This window comes from Grampus griseus (assembly GCF_964374135.1).
Source record: "Grampus griseus genome assembly, chromosome: 12".
Taxonomy (NCBI): Eukaryota; Metazoa; Chordata; class Mammalia; order Artiodactyla; family Delphinidae; genus Grampus; species Grampus griseus.
Genome location: NC_139006.1, coordinates 69,405,635 through 69,425,495, shown reverse-complemented (window position 1 = coordinate 69,425,495; position 19,861 = coordinate 69,405,635). Strand labels below are relative to the sequence as shown.

The following is a 19,861-nucleotide window of genomic DNA, read 5'->3' as shown; positions in this document are numbered from 1 at the left end:
TGCACAAAAAGTGTTACTCTGGGTCAGCATTGTTCAGTAGAGATGTAATCCAAGCCACATACATAATCTTAGAGTTTTTAGTAACCACATTTTTTAAAACATTTTTTAAAAACAGTGAAATTAATTTAAACAACATATTTATTTGACCTAATATATCCAAATATTATCATTTGAATATTTCATAAATATTTTTAAGTTGTTAATGAGCTTTTTCCAGTAAGCGACCTGAGGTGACCGCTAAAAATGGTTCACCATTCAGTTGACCCAGAAAACCCCACAAACATGCAAATCAAGAGGTTCAAACCTTCGTGTTCACTTTAAGAACACTCGTGAAACTTCCCAGGCCATTAACGGTATGCATATCCTAAATGCCACCGAGTATCTGAAGGATGTCACTTTACAGAAGCGATGTGTGCCATTCAGTCGTTACAATGGTGGAGTTGGTAGGTGTGCCCAGGCCAAACAGTGGGGCTGGCCTCAAGAGTTGGTGGCCCAAAAAGATTGCTGAATTTTTATTGCACATGCTCGGAAATGCAGATAGTAATGCTGAACTTAAGGGTTTAGATGTAGATTCTCTGGATATTGAGCACATCCAGGTGAACAAAGCCCCCGAGATACGGCACAGGACTTACAGAGCTCATGGTCGGATCAACCCATTCATGAGCTCTCCCTGCCACACTGAGATGATCCTTACTGAAAAAGAATAGATTGATCTTAAATCAGAAAAGGAGGTTGCACAGAAGAAAAAGATACCCCAGAAGAAACTAAAGAAACAAAAACTTATGGCCCGGGAACAAATGCCGCCCAAAAAAAAAAAAAATGCAAATAAAAATAAAAGCAGGAAAAAAAATTGTTAATGAGATAGTTTGCATTCTTTCATTCATATGAAGATTTGGACATTTGTATATTTAACATTTAAAACACATCTCAATTCAAACTAGCTACATTTCAGGTGCTCACCAGTTATGTGTGTCTAGTGGCTATTGCACTGCATAGTACAGTCTTGGGATGCAGCAGAGAAAGAACTTCAGCCTTCTTCTCTTCCCATTTCTCACCATCCCACAAATATTTACTAAGCACCCACCATCTTTTACCAGAGAGAAGGAAACTATCAAATGAGGCTCTCAACCTGTCACATATTTGAGAAACACTAAATTGAAAGATTGAATATACAAATGGAACATGTCAAACTTTACATCTCAGTAGAACTCTGACCCACAACTTCCAGCAACAACTAGCCAGGAAAGGCAAACCACAATCAGCCTAGAATGGTCAGGACTTGGCCAATGACTGACAGCTTTCCTAATTTTTGCCCCCTCTCCCAACTCAGGATCATTCAGCGAAGGCCAAACATGCTCCCCAAACCAACCGTGTAAGGTGACCTGATTCTAGTTTTCCTACCTGTAGCTTCAGCATGCCAACAGCCTTCAGGTTCACCTGAAGCCTTCCTTTTTTCCCCACTATAAAGCTTTCCCACTCCCCTACATCCTCTGAGTCTCTACCACACAAGTGCTGGTGGCTGACACCCTTGCTATATAGTGAGTTCTGAATGAAGAGCCTCTGTTTATTCTCACACGGTGGTCTTCGTTTATCTCCACAAAATCTTGGATTAGTCTCTTCTTAATGACTAAAATAATCAAACTTCCTCTTTTAACTTCCCTTGTGGGTTCAGTTTTTCATTTTATTTGTAACATTCATTCATGCAATAACTATTTCCTGTGTCTTAGTAGGTGTCAGCCACTATGCTGAGTCTTTGAAAGTAAGTAGGGGACCAGAGATTCAGTCTTTTCTCTCAGGGAGCCTAGAGCTTAGCAAAAAACACATACAAATAAATGTTTAATAACATTTGTAATAAACACTACAAAGGAAATCAGTTACTCGAGGAAATATATGCACTCCCATGTTCACTGCAGTGTCATGCACAATAGTCAAGATATAGAAACAAACTAGGTGTCCACCAGTGGATGAACGGATAAAGAAAATGTGGTATATACATACAATGGAATATTATTCAGCTACAGTAAAGATGGAAGTCCTGCCATTTGTAAAAACATGGATGAACCTTGAGTATATCCTGCTAAGTGAAGTAAGCAAGACACAGAAAGAAAAATACTGCATGGGGCTTCCCTGGTGGCGCCGTGGTTGAGAGTCCGCCTGCCGATGCAGGGGACGCGGGTTCGTGCCCCCGTCCGGGAAGATCCCACATGTCGCGGAGCAGCTGGGCCCGTGAGCCATGGCCGCTGAGCCTGCGCGTCCGGAGCTTGTGCTCCGCAACGGGAGAGGCCACAACAGTGAGAGGCCCACGTACCACAAAAAAAAAAAAAAAAAAAAAAATACTGCATGATCTCTCTTACGTGCAGAATCTAAAAACGTCGGAGCAGGGAGGTGGGAGAAATGGAGAGATGTTTGTCAAAGGGTACAAAATTAGTTATGTAGGATGAGTGAATTCTAGAAATCTAATGTACAGCTTGGTGACTATAGTTAATAATAATACTGTAGTTTACCTGGAAACTCACTAAGAGAGTAGAAAGAACTCAGATGCTTTCACCACACACAAAAAAGATAACCATGTGAGGAGATGGATTGATTAGCTTGACTGCAGTAATCGTTTCACGATGCATGTATATCAAAACATTATTTTGTATACCTTAAATATGTACAATTTTTAGTTTTAAAAATTTTTTTAATTTAATTTAAAAATGCACTACAAAGGAAAGTATATTATGATACCTCAACGTTTCAATTTTCGTACGATATGAGTGCCATTTCTTCCCAAGAAAAGACTTTTATTCTGCCATTTAAACTTCAATAAATGCTTGGCAAAAGGAAAAATACTGTTTTCCCAATAGATCTGCACACTGAAGATCAGACATTTTTCCTTATTGCCCTGTTTCCTTATCCCTTTTTGCTTATTTCTCATTTTACTTCAAGTGAACACTCCTAAATGGTTTCTGGCACTCTTTCAGCAAGAGATAAAGAAAGGAGACAAAAAGTTTTCTATTAAATAAAATAACTATAGCTCACTCAAGGGTAGTTTAAATAACTGTTCTCCAATTTAATGTTTATTAATAACTATTTTATCCAGGCAAAAACTTTGCCAAGCTTTGATTGAGTTAAACCTGAAATAATTTTCATTACTGCTGAATTTCAGATAGTTCAAAACCCAGAATCCAGAAGTGTTTTCTTCTCTCCACTTGGGTACCTATTAAAATTTCACTAAAATCATTTTTAAATCTTGGAAAACTACATCAACTTAAATAAGTGTAAAATTAAAATCAATTTTAATTTTACACTTATTTGAATACTGTGTGTTTTTAAATCATTCTTTCATTAATGTATTTCACTTTATATGGATTTTCTTTGGCTAAGAAAAATAGTTAATTAAGTGGAATATTTGGTAAAATTATGTATGAAATATTCTGAGATCTGGAGCCTAAACTAGATGCATCTAACTTAATTTACCTTCATGACAGTTTAAGCAGTTTACCTGAGAAATAACTTCAAAAAGTTTCTCAATTATTTTTTTTTTTTTTTTTTTTTTTTTTTTTTTTTTTTTTTTTTTGCGATACACGGGCCTCTCACTGTTGTGGCCTCTCCCGTTGCGGAGCACAGGCTCCGGACGCACAGGCCCAGCGGCCATGGCTCACGGGCCCAGCCGCTCCGCAGCATGTGGGATCTTCCCGGACCAGGGCACGAACCCGTGTCCCCTGCATCGGCAGGCGGACTCTCAACCACTGCGCCACCAGGGAAGCCCTAAAGTATTTCTTTTTTTTTTTTTTTTTTTTTTTTTTTTTTTGCGATACGCGGGCCTCTCACTGTTGTGGCCTCTCACTGTTGTGGCCTCTCCCGTTGCGGAGCACAGGCTCCGGACGCACAGGCTCAGCGGCCATGGCTCACGGGCCCAGCCGCTCCGCGGCATGTGGGATCTTCCCGGACCGGGGCACGAACCCGTGTCCCCTGCATCGGCAGGCGGACTCTCAACCACTGCGCCACCAGGGAAGCCCCAAAAAGTTTCTCAATTATTAATGATATATATGTCATTATTATCTTTTTGTTGTTTATATCCTTGGACTTCTGATATCTTACGGGTCTAAGATCATAAAATCCAGGCTAACTCAACTAATTTGAAGTGAATGTATAATAGCATAACTATTGACCTCACTTAATGATACGAAGTCAAGTTTACCTTTCAAAACCATTACTTAAATCATTCAGAAATTTTAACTGCATATTTTATAAAATTCTAATTGCATTATCAAATAAAATATGAATATTCTAATAATGTATATTTATCAAAATAAAACTGTGAAAAATAAAAGCCTTTGAATTCTTCAAAATAAAATAACATCAAACATCAAGATGCTATTATTTTCAAAAGGGAGTCAGAATTCCTGGATAATTGGAATAGAAGCTACACTCCAAGCAATAACTGTCCAAAGAATCAATTTTCGCTTACATTGTACCATGTAAAAGATAAACTTTCACTCAGAGCTTGGCCACAAATTAGATACCTCTTGGTCCCTGTGAGTTTAGATAATTTTATGTCCTCTGAAAAATCACTCCATTTTTCTAAAGTAATATAACCCCTTCAACAATGAACAGAAAACAAATAAGGAATTCATCCTGCTATAACGCTTTCTTAGTTTACGGGTTCAGAGAACAATTTATACCACACCTGTGTAAATCGTTGTAAGTGCAAGGATCTCTCTGCAGAACAAAAAGAACATCTTTCCTGTAGTCTGGCTGGCTGTCTTGATCTCACACAATCTAAAAAGGCTTTCCTCAGCTGGGCCTGAGGAACAAATTCCTGAAGATCTTGGGTAAGTGATCACGAAGGACAGACACGAAGTATAGCGTTCACCCACTGTACGACTAGGGAAGGAACCACAGAGATCTGAAAGGGCTGCCCATAGGCAGTCTGCATACACATCCCCATCTATGCTCCCTTTTCTCTCACTCTTCTCACAAGAATAATTTTTTCAAGAATGCCTCTTCCTGGGATTTGGATCATAAATTCATGAGATACTCATACTTTCCATCAGTATGGAGTTTAGTTATTCTTTCCTCCAACTCACTTACATAATCTTCAATTAGGCTGTTTCCAAGACCCTTCAATCTTTAAGTCTCTCTTTTTTTTTCCTGCAACATTTCTCCTAACTGCTCTTAATGAATCCTAAGCTCTCTCTTCTCTAAATTTCAGTAGTTCTTGCTGTCAGTGCCTATCATCAGACATGTACCCTATACTGTTTTGTATGCTTTTTTTCTACGTGTTTTGCCTCTCATATTGGCCTGGGAACAGGGATATTTACTGTACATTTAGCTGTTATACACAAGAGACCAAAAATACTTGCAGTGGAAAAAAGTCATCCAAAAGAATGTTTCCTAAATCCAGGAAAGGGGAAAATTTTGCATGGGTTTACCCTGTAGAATTTAGACTATTAAATTCTACTATATGAATTAACTAAATCATAAAAAATAAAATTTTTTATCATAAAGATGTGTAATGTATTTAATAAGCCGAAAAGCTCTGATCCTCTAAACAGTACCTTGTTATGAAAAAAATGTATTATCTGGAGAAGCTGATAGCTCTAATCTAAATCATATAAAGAAACTTGGTCATTTGGACTATTTGAAATTTTCAAAAGGCATTACAAAAAGTCCAAGATCTTGTCATATTTGCCTCTTAAATGTGTTGAGCTCTTCTTAAATAGGAGTTGTTACTATGAGAGACTTAACCAAAAAAAAACAAAAAAAATCAGAACATCCTAAGGAAGATGAGGAAAATAAATACACCATCAAACAGCATGAGGCTCAATGAAAATGAACACCCACATCCCTGCGTCTCCCTGCCGCTCTCTTAGAACGCTTAGGGAATTTGAGCAGCTCAATCAAGCCTACTCAGCACTGCATCACCAAAGCACAGAATAAGACCTGGAACAAGCAGCATTTTTTGTCACACATCTTGCTTTAGCCAAACCTACTCAAAGCAGTTTCCTTTTTAGCAAAAGGAACTAACACACCTCCCCCCAATTTTTTTTCCAGTGATCAGCACAGCTGGAAATAGCAACATTCTGAGCAGACTCTGGCCCTTGGTGTGAGCCTGCATAAGCTGTTTTATCTCAGCTTGCTCATGTGGAAAATGAAAATATTGTATAATAATATCTCATAGAGTCACTGCAGGGAGTAACTAAAGAACTGATCATATAAGCAAAATACGTTTTATAAACTAAAACCCATCATTTACCTCTCACCTGTGAAGCCTGTCCAACACACTCATACAGCTTATTGTCACCTACCAGTTAGTCTTACCATAGACATCATCCCAGTTACTTTCCTAGCAATTATATCTACCTCCTTTCATTCACTTCCAACCTGGGAATGGAAGCCCCTTCGGCTATCAGAGGTAGGTGATCCAGTCAGTCCTTTCTGCAGCAGCCATAAAAGCTGGGGCACAGACATGCATACAAGTTCCTTCCACGGAGAAACTGGTGACTTGGCGCAGGTAGGAAGGAGCAGGTGGCAGAGGTGTCCTCCAGCTTCTCTGGGCTCTAGGGAGGATTACAGCCAGCCTCCAGCGCCTGCTCAATTAGACGGCTGGCCCTCAGGCAGCAGCTTTTAAAGTATGCAGATAAATCTCTTTGAGGGCAAGACTGGCAGAAGGGCTATTTTGCCCTCTCCCTCTGCACTGAACGCTGGAGTGATAGCCTTGGTGAGTGTTCACTCACCCTTTAAGAATTGCTTCTCAGCCGCATAGCACAGGGAGATGAGCTGGGTGCTTTGTGTCCAACTAGAGGGGTAGGATAGGGAGAATGGGAGGGAGACGCAAAAGGGAGGAGATATGGGGATATATGTACACGTATAGCTGATTCACTTTGTTATACAGCAGAAACTAACACACCATTGTAAAGCAATTATACTCCAATAAAGATGTTAAAAAAATGTCAGATAAAGACAAAAAAAAAAAAGAATTGCTTCTTATTTTGCTATAGTCTTGTGAGTCTTGTGAAAACAAGTCCCACTGGCTTTCAGAGCTAGATGTTTTGGGAGCCTGACCCTCCCTGGGAGTCTCAAATGTTGGGGTGGTAGACGTGGGGCTCAAACCCTTTTCTCTTTAAGGAAAAGCTAAGACTTGGGGCTTCCCTCCCCCTTGTATGGTGCTGTGTCAGGGGTGGGGTTTATGGTGACAGTGTGTCTCAGCTTTTCCTGCCTGTTTTGATGTGGATGTTTCCTCATTCGTCTGATGAGTAGGAGTCCTTCAGCCAGTTTCTGGATCCTTTTCAAAGGGAAAATGCTCCACATGTGGCTGTGTGTTTGGTGTGCACGTGGGAGGAGGGGAGCTCAGGAGCCTCCTACGTCACCACCTTGGTCAACTCCTCTTGACTTGGTCTGTGGGTTTTTTGAAAGAATACCACAGAGGGAAAGTACCCTTCTCATCACAGCATGCCAGGGGTACCTGATACCACATGACATCACTAGGGATATTAACCTCAAGGCTTAAGTAGTGTTTGGCAAGTTCTTCCCTGTAAATTTACTGTTTTTCCCTCTAGTCTTTGGAAGTGTGAGTCTTACATCATTCAGACGCAGGCGGATTTAAAATATGACAGAGAAAAATAAAGGAGGAACAACCAGAGAGACAGAAAGAAAACCCTGAAAGAGTATTACCAATGTAGCCAAGAAAGATGGAAGCATTTCAGGAACAAGTCCATGGTGAGCAACGTCAAATGCCGCAGGAAGTAAAGTAAGGTAATTACTGAAAAGTGCCAAATGAAAGGTTGTGTTGACTTTAATAAGAGTAATGTTAATTGTTTGATGGAGCAAAAGAAGAATGCCATGGGCTGGGCTAATTACAGAACGCGGATGTAGAGTGTAAATGACATACTCTGGAAGCTTACTGTGAAGGAAGTATGTGGAAAGGGTGGTGGTTAGGGAGACAGTCACAGGGTCAGAGGAAGATATTGAGGGGTTTTATGTATATATACGTATTTTTTTAACGTGGAAGAGACTTGAGAAAATGTGTGTGCTGAAGGGAATGAGAGACATTTGAGAAAGAGAGGAAGAGGGGCGTAGGGCTTAAGGATCTAGGCAACTTGGCTGGTAGAATAAGTACACATGGGGGGATGTCAATATCTGTCATGAGATGAGGCTAAGTTAGTCTTTACTGAGCAATAATGTCTGAACTATTACTGATTGGTTTGTCAAGAAGGCTTAGAGCTTTAATGAGACAGAGACTACCAGCTCAGAAAGCAGGTCTCTCAAAAATACTAATAACATGTAATTATTATTATAATTATAATACTGATATTATTTCTTAGATGTCTCCAAATCACCAAGAAGATGTTCTTCCAGATTTTTAGTTGACATTCTGAAGATATTAAGTAATTAAAAAGGAAAAAACATTAAGTTTATGGTGGAGAATCCTGGCAAGCACTGCCTTAGCCAAGTGATCAAGGTTAACATTTCCAGACAGCAATAAAAAATCAGTGTTCATCACGATATGACAAACTGAGAAGGGCACGTCGTTTCTGAGTTATCCTTCCCAAAAAATGTATAACCTCAGTCTAATCATGAGAAAACAGACAAATTCAAACTGAGGAACATGCTACAAAACAACTGACTAGTATTCTTTCAAATTCTCTCTGAAGTACCTAGATTACAGTATCGGATGCACATTTCCTGAGTTGTTCTACAGATGCTAAAACCACCACCAAATGTAAGAAATTAACTACTTGATGATCATGAGCACATAGCCCCTACACCTACTGGCACCTAAAGAATTGATAATTTTCACCCTTGTGACACCACCCTATTACCTCACCATCAACCAATCAGAGAATGGTGCATGAGCTGATCACATACCCTGGGATGCCCCTCCCTCACCTTGCCTTTAAAAATGATTTGCTGAATGAAACCCATGGGGAGTTCAGGTGCCTTAAGCACTAGCTGTCCTGGACTCCTTGCTTGGTGCGCTGCACTTTGCTTCGCCACAACCCAGTGTCAGTAGAGCAGCTTTACCACATGAGAGCCAGCGGACTCAAACTTGGTTCAGTAACAATGAGAGACAAGGAAAACTGAGGAACTATCACAGACCAAGGCAATATAAGAACTGAAGACAATGTGGGATCCAGCTTGGATTCTGGAGCGGACAAGGAACGTTAGTAGAAAAACTGGTGAAATTGTATAAAGTTCTGTTCTATAATCAATAGTATTATTAATTAACCAAGGTTAATTTCTTAGTTTAGATAAATGTTTTATGGTTAGGTAAGGTGAACATAAGCAAAAGTTGGTTAAAGGGCATGTGGGAACTCATTTTTGCAACTCTAAATCTAAAATTATCTCTTAAGGAAAGAAAAAAAGAAGAAACACTACAAGTAAAGTCCCACTCTTCCCTCTGCAATCCCACTCCTCTTCCTCTTTTCTCCCAAAATTTTCTAAGTAAAATTCATCATTCTTATCTTAGCCTTCAGAAGGCCCATTTTATCTTGGCCCCAACTTCATCTCTAACTTCCCTCCTGCCGCTCTCCAATGCTCTTTAATCCAGAGAAACAAAAACACTGCATATTTCCTAAATGTTTCAATGTGTATCATGTCTCTGCACCTTCAATCATACTGTTCCTTTTGCACAGAATGCCCTTCCATGCCTATATCCACCAAATACCTACTAAAATTTCAAAATGGCCCAAGTGCCTTCCCACCTCATTGGAGATTTCCTTACTCTGCGTTCTCAGAGCAGTCTGTATATTCTGATATCATAGCATGTATCACACTGCATGTCACACTATCAGTATGGATTTATTTGTCTGTCTTCTCTACTAGATCATCAGCTTCCTCAGAGTTAGAGTTCACGTTTGACTGAAGGGTCCTAGAAATTTTTAAGACACTCAATAAATGTTTGATGAAATGAATAAATGAATCAATGGTCCAGCCAACAAACCCAGATTGAATTTGAGTATCTGACATTACATAAACATATTTGTAAGTGGCAACAATAACCCTAGCCTCCTACTTATGTTTGATCAAAGTGAGGACAGTTTTTAATCTCTTTTCAAACCATGAAGTACACTATGAAATTTAAGCAAACATCAAGGATTTACCCAGTCCAATCAGAGAAAAAAAAGAGCATAAAACACCAGAAAATATTTCCAAATACATAAGGTAGACAAACGGTTAATATCCTAAAGTATAAAGAGTTAGACTGTGGTTTCCTTGAGGGTAGGGGCTAGCACATAGAAGGTATTGGTGTGAATATAAATTGATACAAGTTTTCTGGAAAATCACTTGAACTAATAGATCAAAAGTCTTTTTTAAATGTGCATAATCGTGACCCAGCAATTCAATTTCTAGGTATTTTTCCCAAGGAAATATTTGGACAATTAGGCAAAGACATGTGTAGGAGGCAACATTTATGCTAGCAAATATTTGGAAAACATTCCAGGTATTCACTAGTAGGGACTGGTTAAGTAAGTTATGACACATCAATTAATTTAAGTGTTAGTAGTCAATCATTAAAAATCATGTTATGGGGGGGCTTCCCTGGTGGCGCAGTTGTTGAGAGTCCGCCTGCCGATGCAGGAGACACGGGTTCGTGCCCCGGTCCGGGAGGATCCCACGTGCCGCGGAGCGGCTGGGCCCGTGAGCAACGGCTGCTGAGCCTGCGCGTCCGGAGCCTGTGCTCCGCAACGGGAGAGGCCACAACAGTGAGAGGCCCGCGTACCGAAAAAAAAAAAAAAATCATGTTATGCGTCTGTATTTATTAAGATGGAAAGCTATCAAGACTATATTAACTGAAAAACAAATGAGGTGTTTTTTTAATCCCAATTTTACTTTTTATATTTTTAATACCTGTATGTATTTATGTGTATATTTATATGTATGTATATGTTTACATATATGTGTATATTTATATGTATGTATATGTTTACATATATGTGTGTATATTCACATACATATCTATATGCTCAGATTTCCTAATCATTATCTTCCCTTGCTTCTGGAAGAAACATAGCTGACCACCGTGGGGTCTCACTCCATTCTGCATCCCATAGTCTGCTCCCATCCCACCTTCAGAGGAAGACAAACACAACTATTCTCCTTGGAGTCTGGGGTTGACCTGTCATGTTTCACAAACCCCCGAGAAGGCAATGAAAGCAGCAATGATAACCCAAGCAGTCCCCAAAGAAACATAACTTGCTCACCCAATGCATGCTGCATGGGGGGACGAGCAAGCCAGACAGAGGAGACTAAAGCCTCCACTGTCATCCTGTAATTGATTTTACCTAAATGTATACTTCTTCCAAAATACGCTGCAAATCAATGGAAAACTTTTGTAGTACATGAGCAATTTATTTTATAGACAGTTTGGGGAAAACAGGTTGAATTTACTATGTACTGTCATACACATGAAGGCCTTTGAGCCTCACAAGCCAGTGACGTAGGGAGGAAAGGGATGCCCTTTTTTCATTTGAGGAAACAGGTTCACAGAAGTTATGCTGTTCACACAAGACCTCTCAATAAGTGAGCGGTAAAGCCTGGATTCAAACTCAGACTTTCTGATTCCCATTTGTGAGCCCTTCCAGGCACAAAAGGGCATCCTAAACTGGCCTGATTGTAAGAATCCCCTGAGAAGCCTAGAAAAAAATTCTGAATTCCAGACCAGCCTTCTCCCTGATGATGCTGATTCTGCGGGTCTATCTGAGATGGAGCCTGGAAATTTGTATCTTTTTAGAAACCTCACCAGGTGATTTTTATGATTGGGTCAGTTTGAGAAATGCTGACTAGCACTATTGCATATATCCTTTATAAAGAGAAATATTTATTCTCAGTCACTCCTGTGTTTTCAGATATTAAGATTAACCAAGACAAGGGCAGGGCTTCTGCCTGGGGACAGGCCTATTCTATTCCAAACGTGGTGCACCTTGGACCTTTTTTGGCACGTACATTTGGTTACCTCTGTTTGGTTGTCCTCACCATAGGCAGCAGAAACCACACCTTTGGCCTGACAGCTTTCCTTCCTCAGCTGACCTCACCTCCCCTGTGGTTGAGTCTACTTTACGCAGTGGCCTCATTTTCTGGTCTCTTCCATCTCTCCCTGGACCCTAGTGCATGAATCTCCCTCACAACCTCTTCCTCAGAGGCTGACCCACAAGCTGACTCAGCTTCCTGTCCAAATCAGCAGCAGTTCAGCCACTGAGCAGTGTCTACTTGCCAGCAGAGAAGCTTCCAGAAACGCAGCTTCTTCCAACCGATGTTCCACGATCCTCACCACACACTGATTTACCACTTCCTTTCCTCTAAAGAAATGAGGCTGCTGACAGGACTGCTCGCTGTGCGTGACTGGCTGAAAGGGCTAATGGGAGGCCAGTAACCCTCAGAACAAAAGACCCTTTCACAGCTCTGATGCAGCCCACCCAACTAGAGTGCTGAGGGGTGCAGCTGTCACTGCTCCGGTGGGGTGGGTCCGTCTGCAGTTGTTTCCCAGCAGTCCTTGGCTGGGCTGTGTTATGACAAAGCTGTTCTCCAAGCCCATCCTCAAGGCTCTGCCATTGTGTAAGTCATATTCAGCTGTCTTACTCAAATTTGAGTAACACATGAGAGGTAGAGATTAAGTGTTTTGGGCGTTATAAGAAGTGAGTGATGACTCTAGCCAAGAATTTAGAAAAGCTTTCTGGACTGCAGTGCACTTGATCCGGACCTTAAATTCTGAGTTGGATTTGGACATGTGATAATGTCTAGAAGGACATATGAATGGAGGAAGAAAGCATAAGCAATCATGGAGGAAAAAAAGTGGGGGGCAGGGGGAGGGTGATGAGTTTTTATTATTCTTGTGACTCCAAAAATTGTCTTAGCTAGTTGGTTTTTCATACAGTCTGATAGGCTGTAATTCTTTTTGGAAGTCCAAACTTGTGAGGAACTTTAAAAAAAAAAACTAGATTAATCAAGGAAAGAGAGGAACTAATAGTTATAGAATACCTTCTATGTGACAGGCATCCTAAATTATCTCACTAAATCCTCAAAACAATACCTGGGAGGGGGGTATTACACCCACCCACCCATTTCACAGATGAGAAAAATGAGGCTTAAGAAATTAAATAAACTTGTCCAAGGTTACATCGCTTACAGGAAAAGAAATCAGTGCAGGTATTCAAACTGAAGTTTGATTGCCCCTAAATCCCACATGGTATCTACTAGACCATACTCTTCCTTAGGATGATGTAAAGAGGGTCATAGCATTATTGTAGGGCATTCCTCAGCCAAGATCTGTGTACCTGGGGTCTGAAGGTACAGAGTTCCTGTTACAAGAGGTAATTTAATTTCAGTAATACAACATCATCCACCACATTAAATTAATCATATTAATTTGGATTTTGTTGGTTTTAACGTATTGTTTTTACTTAATTTGTAAATTTATTTTGGTCTTATATTTGTTTAATAGCTAAGAGTATATAATTAGTGTTATATTTATACATTTTTATATAATTTTTAAAGGATTCACTCCATTTACAGTCATTACAAAATACTGGCTATTTTCCCCATGTTGTATACATCCTTGTATATTTGTACATTTCAAGTAACATTACAATAAAAATATTTTTTCAACATTCAAAGGATTGGAATTTTTTCCATTAAAAAGGCTCCATGTATTTCTCAATTCTGAGAAAGACCGTATTAACACATTGTTCAAGCATAACTGTTAGCCATAACATAGACTTTTTTCATGTTGACAAGTCTGTGGAGAAACAATATGACTGCATGATGCAAGAGCTGAGATTTTTCTACAACTTCATCTTATTCTTTTGCACCAGGGCAGAAAACAAAACCCAGGATGGTGTGTCATATGAAATTGTGAGTATTCCATTCACGTTCTGTTGAACTGAAGTCAAAACTAATTGGGGGGAATTCCCTGGCAGGCCAGTGGTTAGGACTCCGTGCTTCCACTGCACGGGGCACAGGTTTGATCCCTGGAACTAAGATCCTGCATGCCGTGTGGCACGGCCAAAAAATAAAATAAAATAAAATAATCCCTAAAAAAAAAAAAAAACCCAATTGGGGAAGAAACTCTTTTTTTATATATTTATCACTTTTAAATTTGAAAATTTTATAGATATTGAAAAGCCCTAGATTTTTTCAAGTTCTTCCTCCAGATTAAAGAAGTAGGGACATAATTCCTGTCTTGTTAGTCCCACAAACAATATAAATGTAAGATATTTAAGTCACTTTAGTTATCTGGGTGATAATACATATTTTAGATTTTTATAATACATTTCATAAATGCACATATATTAAATATTTGTCATTTATATCTCCCCTTTTCTTCTTGTTCTTTTTCTCATTTCCAGTCTGTTCCTTCTATTATGGTAAGTGGCAATGAATATTTAAGAGAGGATTCCTTCTTTTCGAAAAGGAGAAGTCATATCCTGCCTGGCAAATTTTTAAAAGTAAGAAACAAAGAAGGCACTGACTTCATCTCTAGGTAAGGATGAATAACTTTAATTACTCAGTGAGTATAAAATTTAACACAGGGCTTCCCTGGTGGCACAGTGGTTAAGAACTCGCCTGCCAGTGCAGGGGACATGGGTTCCATCCCTAGTCCGGGAAGATCCCACATGCCACAGAGCAACTAAGCCCCTGCGCCACAACTACCGAGCCTGCAATGAGAAGCCCGCGCACCGCAACAAAGATCCAATGCAGCCAAAAATAAATAAATAAAACAAATAAATTAAAAATAATTTTATATATATAAGCATAAATTAAAAAAAAATTTAACACATGCTTTAAATCCCTTACTCAGGCCCTTAAACCCTGTGCCTTCCTTTTTTATTTTTTTAATCTTTTTTTATTCAAGTATAGTTAACTTACAATGTTGTGTTAGTTCCAGGTGTACAGCAAAGTGATTCAGATATATATATTCTCTTTCAGATTCTTTTCCATTATAGGTTATTACAATATATTGAATATAGTTCCCTGTGCTATACAGTAGGTCCTTGTTTACCTATTTTATATACAGTAGTGTGTATATGTTAATTCCAAACTAAACCCTGTGCCATCTGACCCAAATGACACACACATACATCATGCAGTCAACACCCATCCCTACTTACGACCAATGTCTTGACCTCTGTCATCTCATTTCTGCTTTATGCTTTTTCTTCTAGTTACAGAACTCTAGAAAATTCCCCACATTTGCCCCCTCCACCATCCCACTCATCACTGACAACCAATTTGGCAAATCTAGTTTCGAACCTGGATGTCTTCTTCAGATATGGTTTTGTCTTTTGCCTCCATCTTTCTGGCTATTGTGGATGACTCGTACCCAAAAGGCTGCCCACATCCCTGTGTGACACTGACAAGAATAAGCAGCCTGGTTTCCCTTGATAAGAGATTGTAAACATTTGAACTTAAAAACTTGAAGTCAGAAAAAATAAATGTTTAAACATGAGTCTGCATAAAATATCACCCAAACATTTGATAGGGGAGGAGTAAAAGGGTATATATAGAACAGAAACCTCCCAGGCAGACCTTTATATTATTTTCGGAACATAAAGGAATGAAGGGCATTGTTTCTGTGCAGAGGAGGCATCTGCTGCCACTTGCACTGGCCCCAGAGAAAGGTGCCCCTGCCCAAAACAAGAACCCAGAGTGACTTGACCGCCTCAGTCACCACCGTATTCCACAGTGCCTAGAATAGCCTTCTCTGAAAAGTCAAAAAGGACATTATGGAAATTTCCATGTTGACCAGTTCCACTGTATTTAAACATTCTAGAGGATGTTATTCTCCAGGAATTTTTACTTACATTTCACCTCCTACAGAACTAATATATTTCTTCTCATGGAGAAGATAGAGAATAAGAAATCACTATTCTTCATACAGTGCCCATACAGTGTCTACAGCTTGTTGCAAAGGAAGTTATTTTCTTCTTCAGATTTCAATCTTTCAAGTTTCATTGTCAATCCAATTTTCTAATATTTTTCTCTCTCTCCCTAAATTAGTTTAAATATACATATCTGGAGACATTACTAAAACATTAATAAGGGGATTTTATACAGTAGGAAAAATCACCTGATTTCATCAAATGACCCAGATTTGACAAATTTGAATTTTTTGAACCAAACAGGACATATTTGACAACAGGACTGTACAGATTTCTGAGTTAATTAGAAACTCTAGTGTGATAAAGCCAACCACGTGCTTAAAAAGACTGATTAACAATGAAGGGAAGATGGGCTCCACTGCAGGAAGACTTAACATATTTGGGGTTGCGACTAGTTGCAACTAATAATGCAAGCAGTAATCATTATTTTGTTTTTATATAAATCTTGTTAAGTGGTAAAATACAACTGACTTTCTGTGTGCAGGAAAACGTCCTGTGTAAGTGAGACAGAGTGTGCAAGGAATACTAGCAGACCCTGAAAGAGACCCAGAAATCTGTTTTTGATTTTTTAGAAAGTCTACCATGATAACTCATCTCTATCATAGCTGTAAGTACTTCCTAGAAGTCAGAGAAGTGTCCTTTCAAACGATTTCACATTAAGAAGGCTGTGGTCGGGCTTCCCTGGTGGCGCAGTGGTTGAGAGTCCGCCTGTCGATGCAGGGGACACGGGTTCGTGCCCCGGTCCGGGAACGGCTGGGCCCGTGAGCCATGGCCGCTGAGCCTGCGCGTCCGGAGCCTGTGCTCCGCAACGGGAGAGGCCACAACAGTGAGAGGCCCGCGTACCGCAAAAAAAAAAGAAAAAAAAGGCTGTGGTCTCCCAACCTACCTCCTTACACGCCTTCATGATCCCACTTAGCCCACTCCATGATTAACCTCACAGATCACTGATGAACTCGGCAGCCTCATTAGTTATCACTTTGACAGAGAACCTACCTCTAAGGGGAATGGAAGGGCAACACGGCACTTGTCTTTATCAAAGCACTCATCACACAATGTAAAAATGACCCATCGATTTGTCTGACACTTGGTAAGCTCCCCTGGGGCTGGAACAATGTCTTGTTTGCTTCCTATTTCCTAAAACTGGCAGCACAGCACTAGCACCTGGGAAACAGGAGGCACTCAGTAAATGTTTCTGAATGAGAGAATAAATTCTGTTGTAAAACACTGGGCAAACATGTTGTAATGTGTCCCTCCCGTGTAGTTTATAAAATTTTGGACTTGGGAGAGTGCAATGTTCCCAAATTTTTATTCTAAAAATTTTATTTGCCTAACAGTATTGTTAAATTTAGTCCTAAACTATGAGAATGAACTGATAAAGTGAGTAAAAAAGGTGACCTTGGTATCCTTTTCTATTTTAAAAAGTCACTTAGAGTTTGTCACATTATATCATGTAATTGATCTCTACAAAGTAAATGTATCTAATTTGAACCCTGAATATGCCGATGAGTGCTATATAGAGATTACTATCACATATGTCCTTAATTCTATCAGTTTCATCTTACAGCTTAAAAAGAAAGCAGCACACACACACACACACACACACACACACACACACACACACACACAAGCAGCATAAGAAAAGGCCAATGGCATTGTAGGGTAGCAAAACATATCATCCCAAAATACAGTCGTCCCTCGGTATTGGGAGGGAATTAGTTCCAGGATGCCCCTCAAAATCCACAGACGCTCAAGTCCTTTATGTAAAACAGCATTGCACACTCTGCCCTCCATACCTGCAGGTTCCGGGGTTAGTCAAAACCCTGGATCTGGAACCCGTGGATAGGCCAACTGTGTGTCACTTTGGCATAAGGATTATTTTTGAGCGGAAGGCAATTGAGAAAAAGCAGATACAAGAAAAGCTTTCTGCCCTCCTGTTTGCCTAAAACAGAACATAAATGTACAAAGGTGTCCCTCCTCCCTCTCTCTACCAGGAAGGACAAAAGTTAATCACAAGAGACATATTTAGATCCTCATCACCTAGAGATGGCACCAGAGGAATCTATATAACAGATTTTACTAGCTAGTCCTTGTCTTCCATTAGTTTCTCATATATTTGCCTTTCCACTATTTGCTATCCCTAGAGACTCAAGGTCCTTTTCCTTTTCCTTGTCATATCTCTAAAAATGTTTTGTTCCTCTGCTAAAATGCTAACAAAACCTTTGAGTTACTCATCTCTGGTACTCCCATGTGACACATGCATGGTGCACACGTTAATAACCATCTGTTTGTTTTTCCCTTGTTAATCTGCCTTTGGCCAGTCTAATTTACAAGGCCACAGCTAGAGAACCCAAGATGCGTAGAAGAGATGTTCCCCTCCCCATCAGCATCAACTACGTAGAAACTAAAATGGCATTTGTGGCAAACCCCAAGGATTTTTGTGTAGGCAACAACCTATATTTTGTATTCTTATTAGGTTTATGCATAAAATAATTATTCACAATGTTTTTTAATTATTTTGTTTGTATGTTTTTAATTTCATCCTTACTTCCAATCTTTAAGAAAGTATGATTGAGAGTACAGGAAGAGCAGAGTATGTGGTGAGGTAAGAAAATGGCAATAACAAGACTATTCTGAACAAAAATGGTGAGGGTACACCATCCATTGTTGATTTTTAGGGATCAAATCATAGAACAACCATTAAAATTTCTGAATTGTTATATCTAGATAACTCTTCAAAACACACACACAAAATTAAAGGATTCCCTGAAAGGGTATTGGAATTTTATAGTGGAATAAGTCCACTATAAAAATATGATACAACTGAATTTGTTCTATCTACCCCATATTAACTTATTGATAAGCTGAATAGTGTTCCTTCTACAAATAAATGATATGGCCTGTTTTACATGAATTGTTTTGGAAAGGAGTAGTTCCAAGGATTATCCTTCTCATAAGGCCCTGTGCTACAGAGACTGGCATGCCACTTAAATTCTCTTTGTCAGTTCTAATGATGTGTCTAGACATGCAGAAGGAAGTAAAAAATTGAAGCAATCAACTACATAATTTGGACAGAAAATCACATACAGCTGAAATATTGATTGGATAAAAGAAAATAAACTTCCTGCTAGTACTCACTTTTCACTGTCTGCTCAGACACAATTCTTACCTGGAATGCAATACCTGGGCTCAAAATTGGCATAAGAAGATATTTGAAAATGTATGCAATCCATCTAAATTGTTGGTTATCAGTGTACCCTCACTACAGAAATAGGGACCACTAATCACAACAAAATAAACTCCAGTTCTCTGTGGTCACAATCCTTAGCCATAACCTAACTTGCATGGACATTACCCCAAATAACTGGACAGGAATTGGCATTTGGACCAAATATGCAGATTGGATGAACATGCAGATATACCATCTGATCTTTGGATTTTCAGTTTTTCTACATATTTACAAAATACCTATTAACTAAACCTTTTTCTACAAATACAAAAGCAAGACTGTAATTTCAGTGGGTTTGATTGGGCAGACAAGAAGCAAAGAAGGTTCCAGGAACCCTACATGTAAGTTATTTCATGTAATCCTCACAAAAATTCTTCATTCTTCCATTCAACAAAAAATGACTGAATGCCCACTATGACAATGCAGTTAAAATAAAAAGAGAGATGGCCACTCCTCTCGTAGAACTCACAGGGAGATCGACACAGCAAATAATCACCATTAAGCTCAGTGCTCTAATGAAAAGAAATATAATTCTCTGAAAGCTTATGACAAAGGAAAATGATTTAGACTATGCATTTCTCACTTCAGAGATGAGACTACAGAGGTTAAGTAACTTGATCAAGATTACACAGCCAAGGTGTCCTGGAGGTAGGATTCCTTCCCAGTCCTGCCTGACTCCAGAGCCCTTGCTCTTTTCCTTGTTCCTCTCAATCTCATTAAGACAGCTGCATGAGAAACAGCAAGCCGGAAAGATTCTTTACGGTGAGTT

At 39.4% G+C, this 19,861-nt stretch overlaps 1 pseudogene across 1 annotated transcript; it reads left to right on the top strand.

The window, feature by feature from the left end:
• Positions 1-243: 243 nt before the first annotated feature.
• Positions 244-857, top strand: LOC309830535 (large ribosomal subunit protein uL22-like; annotated as a pseudogene). The gene has a single exon. The product of its transcript is annotated as a large ribosomal subunit protein uL22-like (transcript).
• The last annotated feature ends 19,004 nt before the right edge of the window (positions 858-19,861 follow it).